The sequence below is a fragment of the Chiloscyllium plagiosum genome, chromosome 13, assembly GCF_004010195.1.
Source record: "Chiloscyllium plagiosum isolate BGI_BamShark_2017 chromosome 13, ASM401019v2, whole genome shotgun sequence".
NCBI lineage: Eukaryota > Metazoa > Chordata > Chondrichthyes > Orectolobiformes > Hemiscylliidae > Chiloscyllium > Chiloscyllium plagiosum.
The window spans coordinates 67,986,432-67,992,710 of record NC_057722.1 but is presented as its reverse complement, the minus strand read 5'-3'; positions in this window follow the sequence as shown (position 1 = coordinate 67,992,710).

The following is a 6,279-nucleotide window of genomic DNA, read 5'->3' as shown; positions in this document are numbered from 1 at the left end:
GTCTCAGTGTGAACTCAATCTCCCGGTCTCAGTGTGGACTCGATCTCCCGGCCTCAGTGTGAACTCGATCTCCCGTTCTCAGTGTGGACTCGATCTCCCGGCCTCAGTGTGAACTCGATCTCCCAGCCTCAGTGTGGACTCGATCTCCCGGCCTCAGTGTGAACTCGATCTCCCGGCCTCAGTGTGGACTCGATCTCCCGGCCTCATTGTGGACTCGATCTCCCGGTCTCAGTGTGGACTCGATCTCCCGGCCTCAGTGTGGACTCGATCTCCCAGCCTCAGTGTGAACTTGATCTCCCAGCCTCAGTGTGGACTCGATCTCCCAGCCTCAGTGTGGACTCGATCTCCCGGTCTCAGTGTGAACTCGATCTCCCGGTCTCAGTGTGAACTCAATCTCCCGGTCTCAGTGTGGACTCGATCTCCCGGCCTCAGTGTGGACTCGATCTCCCGGCCTCAGTGTGAACTCGATCTCCCGTTCTCAGTGTGGACTCGATCTCCCGGCCTCAGTGTGGACTCGATCTCACGGTCTCAGTGTGAACTCAATCTCCCGGCCTCAGTGTGGACTCGATCTCTTAGCCTCAGTGTGGACTCAATCTCCCTGCCTCAGTGTGGACTCCATCTCCCGGCCTCAGTGTGGACTCGATCTCCTGGCCTCACTGTGGACTCGATCTCACGGCCTCAGTGTGGACTCGATCTCCCAGTCTCAGTGTGAACTCAATCTCCTGGCCTCAGCGTGAACTCGATCTCCTGGCCTCAGTGTGGACTCAATCTCCCAGTCTCAGTGTGGACTCAATCTCCCAACCTCAGTGTGAACTCAATCTCCCGGCGTCAGTGTGGACTCGATCTCCCGGTCTCAGTGTGGACTCGATCTCCCAGTCTCAGTGTGGACTCGTTTTCCCGGTCTCAGTGTGAACTTGATCTCCCGGCATCAGTGTGGACTCGATCTCCCAGCCTCAGTGTGAACTCAACCTCCCAACCTCAGTGTGAACTCGATCTCCCTGCCTCAGTGTGAACTCGATCTCCCAGCTTCAGTGTGAACTCAATCTCCCAGTCTCAGCATGGACTCGATCTCCCAGCCTCAGTGTGAACTTAATCTCCCGGTCTCAGCATGGACTCGATCTCCCGGTCTCAGTATGGACTCGATCTCCCAACCTCAGTGTGAACTCAATCTCCCGGCGTCAGTGTGGACTCGATCTCCCGGTCTCAGTGTGGACTCGATCTCACGGTCTCAGTGTGAACTCGATCTCCCTGCCTCAGTGTGAACTCAATCTCCCAGCCTCTGTGTGAACTCAATCTCCCAGCCTCAGTGTGGACTCGATCTCCCGGCCTCAGTGTGGACTCGATCTCCCAGCCTCAGTGTGAACTCAACCTCCCAACCTCAGTGTGAACTCGATCTCCCGGCCTCAGTATGAACTCGATCTCCCAGCTTCAGTGTGAACTCAATCTCCCCGTCTCAGCGTGGACTCGATCTCCCGGTCTCAGTATGGACTCGATCTCCCGGTCTCAGCATGGACTCGATCTCCCGGTTTCAGTATGGACTCGATCTCCCGGTTTCAGTATGGACTCGATCTCCCGGTCTCAGTATGGACTCGATCTCCCGGTCTCAGTGGAAGATGACCACCTTGCACTCCCAGCCATGAGGTGAAGCCTGGCACTGGATTGGAAGGGCTGTTATTCTGAACTCTTACTTCACTATTTTTCTGATTTAATGTTGGACCTTTTAAAAGCTTTTCTGATTTTTTTTCCTAAGAATTTGAACTTAAGGATCTGTACCCAGATACCTCTGTACATAAGACGGTATCGTAAGTGGCGACCTGTAAACTTTTCACAGTATTCATGTGTGTACATGTGACAATAAAGTTCAATCAATCCAATTTAATACGAGCAAGTAGAACTTAGTGAAGTGAATGTAAGGGTCATTTTGGATTTTCTCTTACCTCGGATGAAATGTGAACTTTTGTGTTACATTGGCATTAGTGGATTTTATGGCTGGGCCAGCAATTATTGCCTGTCCCTAGTTGCCCTTGGGAAGGTTGTGGTGAGCTGCCTTCTTGAACCACTGCAGTCTATCTGCTTTATACTGGGGATGGGCAATAAATATTACCCCAATCAGCGATACCTACATCCCATGGGTGAATGAAAAATAAAGTTCAAGTAGACCATTTCAAAAGCTCATCAATCATGTTTTTCTAAACCAGCAGCAAAAAATAGGGCCCGAAATGAAGCATCATTTTGTGTTTGCCATCTTCTGGAAATGCAAGAAATCATTCACACGTGAGGCTCAGTGGTTAGCACTGTTACCTCGCAACACCAGGAATCCAGGTTCGATTCCACCCTCTGGAAACTGTGTGTGTGGTGTTTGCACAGTCTCCTCGTGCCCTCCTGGATACTCCAGTTTCCTCCTACAGTCCAAAGATGTGCAGATTAGGTGGTTTGGCATGGGAAATTGCCTGGGGTGTGCATGTTAGCAATGAGAAATGCAGGTTGACAGGGATAGGATAGGAGGTGGGATGGTCTTCAGAGGATCAGTTTGGACGCAAGGGTCAAATGGCCTGCTTCTACAGTGAAGGGATTCTATGACACGGTGAAGGAGCTGAAGAAACTGTACCTGCTGAATTTTTATTCAAAGACTTTAAACTCAAATCTTTGTGGAGAGAACAACTATAGATGATTTTCTCACCCTTTTGCCCCTTAAAAGGAATCCAATTGGTGAGAATATCTACAGTGAATTTAAGTGGCACCTGCTTATCAAATAAGAAATTAGTTTTCATGACAGAGATGATGGTGCACCAATCAATCTTGGCACAAATGTGGGCTTTGTTGCTCTTTGTTGAAATGATTTTAATTTCCCCTCTTTTGTCAATTATGACTGTTTAATCCATTCCAAGTATTAACGAGATAAAGACTTTTTTTTCATGTAAAATAAGCTGTTGTCAAAATGGTAAACTCAATTTGAGCAAGAGCCCTTCTGCACCACTTAAACTCTTACTCAGTGAAGGCAGTGCTGTCTACAACGAACTAATATTTCCTGCTGATGTGAGAAAGTCCTGGCAAGACTTTTAGATCTGATGCCTGAAATTGTCACTTGCATAAATTGAGGAATGAAGTACATAGTGAACTGTCAGACAATGTATGGTTGCTTGCCTTTAATTTCCTTAAGACCATAAGAAATAGGAGCAGGAGTAGGCCATTTGGCCCCTCAAATCTGCTCCACCAATCACGGCCCATCTGACATTCCTCACATGCCTTTTCCTTGTTATCCTTAATTCTCCAACTGATCAAGGGTCTATGTACCTCAGCCTTTAAAAAAAAAACAAGCTCTCTGTTGCAAGGAGTTTCAAAGACTCTCAACTCTTTGAGAGAAGATATTCCTCACCATCTCAGTTCTAAATCAGGAACTCTTTATTCTGAGACGTACAGACATTGACATCAAAAATGGAATGAGTTGAACTGTCAACTGCAGGGCAAGGACAGAGGCTTATCACATGTCAGTGCTGTGAATGTATTCAAGTTGAATCTGGGTTTGGGGTCCTCCCAGGTAAAAAAAATAAAAACACTGCAACTCTTCCCAAGTCTGGAGAAAATACTAGAAAAAACAATGCAAGACAAAGAGAAGTGGCTCCGGTCAGAAAAGATCTGTACATACCTGAGGAAGTTAGCAGATGAATACAACAGGTGATTTCAAGAATGAGTTCAGATGGAATAAATCGCTGTGTTTGTTTCAAATCAATTCATTCGATTCGGCATCAGTGGGTTGGCTATCAAATTGCATCAGTTTTGATTTACAAATTGATATGGAGATAATTACCATGCAAAATATTGATCTGAAAGTCAAATCAAGGGATTATTGGGGACTCATCAACACAGAAAATTTCCCACTCCTAACATTCTGTGCTTTTTTGACCCCGCATATCTCAACATGACAGTATTCTTTCAAATAACGTTAATCAAGGCCAATTATTGAACCTGCCTCTTTCGATTGACTTGATACAACTAGCAGTCTCAAACCAAAACTCAAATTTAAGGCACTTGCCAGATAATCTGTAGCCATAGATTACAGAGCTGTACAGCATGGAAACAGACCCTTCAGTCCAACTTGTCCATGCTGGGCAGATATCCTAAATTAATCTAGTCCCATTATCCAGCATTTGGCCCATATCCCTCTAAACCCTTCCTATTCATATACTCATCCAGATGCCTTTTAATTGTTGTAATTGTACCAGCCTCCACCACGTCCTCTGGCAGCTCAGTCCATACACGCACCACCCCTTAGGTCCGTTTTAAATCTTTCTCCCCTCACATTAAAACTATACCCACTAGGTTTGGACTCCCCTACCCTTGAGATAAGACCTTGTCTATTTCCCCTATCCATGCCCCTCATGATTTTATAAACCTCTAATTGTACCAGCCTCCACCACGTCCTCTGGCAGCTCAGTCCATACATGCACCACCCCTTAGGTCCGTTTTAAATCTTTCTCTCCTCACATTAAAACTATACCCACTAGGTTTGGACTCCCCTTCCCCATTAGATAAGACCTTGTCTATTTCCCCTATCCATGCCCCTCATGATTTTATAAACCTCTGTAAGATCACCCCTCAGCCTTCAACGCTCCAGGGAAGTAGCCCAGCCTATTCAGCCTCTCCTTATAGCACAAACCACCAACCAAATGAAACATTGTGAACAGAGGACAAAATTAATAATTATATACATTTAGTTTAGATTTATAAAATAAATTGTTACTCTACATTTCATCAGCATAGATCCTAGGCTGCACTTAAATTCAAAATGTAATATTGTGCTTTAAAAGATTGGCAATCACTGCCTTACACCATTTAAGAAATACTCAGATCCATCATTTGTTGGTTCAAAATGAATTATTATGAAATTACCTGCAGTGAAAATCATCTGCTACAGTTTTATCCATTCAAATTGTCAAATAGAAAATAAAACGTGAATACCTACTTTGGTTGCCAGAACCTACAGAGCTATGGACCATGACCTGAAGGGTATAACTAGTTTTAATAATTCCTACTGATCAGAATTGATACACTGGACCGAATGATGTTTGTTTGTGCTGTAAATCTATATATGTTTCAATGCTTCTTTGTACTTTTATGCCAGATGTATTTGTGTCTTTTGCAAACATGAATATGTGGTTCTCTGTTGGCTTATCTAGGTAGAGTTGAGGCTTTAGCATAGATAGTCATCAGTCACTTCCTTTCTATTTGATTCATCTGGGAAGGTGATAGCCTAGTGGTATTATCACAGGACTATTATTCCAGAGATTGAGGTAATGTTCTGGGAACATGGGTTCAATCAGCAAGGAGCCGCAGAAAATGGGGAAAATGGGAAACGAGTATTTTGCACTAATATTTACTGTGGAAAAGGATATAGAAGATATAGACTGTAGGGAAATAAATGGTGACACTTTGCAAAATGTCCAAATTACAGAGGAGGAAGTGCTGGCTGTCTTGAAAAGCATAAAGATGGATAAATCCCCAGGACCTGATCAGGTGTACCCTAGAACTCTGTGGGAACAGACAGAAGTGATTGCTGGGCCTCTTGCTGAGATATTTGTATAATCGATAATCACAGGTGAGGTGCCCGAAGACTGGAGGTTGGCAAACGTGGTGCCACTGTTTAAGAAGGGCGGTAAGGACAAGCCAGGGAACTATAGACCGGTGAGCCTGACTTCGGTGGTGGGCAAATTGTTGGAGGGTATCCTGAGGGACAGGATGTACATGTATTTGGAAAGGCAAGGACTGATTAGGGATAGTCAACATGGTTTTGTGCGTGGGACATCATGTCTCACAAACTTGAATGACTTTTTTGAAGAAGTAACAAAGAAGATTGTTGAGGGCAGAGCAGTAGATGTGATCTATATGGACTTCAGTAAGGTGTTCGACAAGGGTCCCCATGGGAGGCTGATTAGCAAGCTTAGATCTCATGGAATACAGGGAGAACTAGCCATTTGGATACAGAACTGGCTCAAAGGTAGAAGACAGAGGGTGGTGGTGGAGGGTTGTTTCTCAGACTGGAGGCCTGTGACCAGTGGAGTGCCACAAGGATTGGTGCTGGGTCCTCTACTTTTTGTCATTTACATAAATGATTTGGATGCGAGCATAAGAGTTACAGTTAGTAAGTTTGCAGATGATACCAAAATTGGAGGTGTAGTGGACAGCGAAGAAGGTTACCTCAGATTACAACAGGATCTGGACCAAATGGGCCAATGAGCTGAGAAATGGCAGATGGAGTTTAATTCAGATAAATGTGAGGTG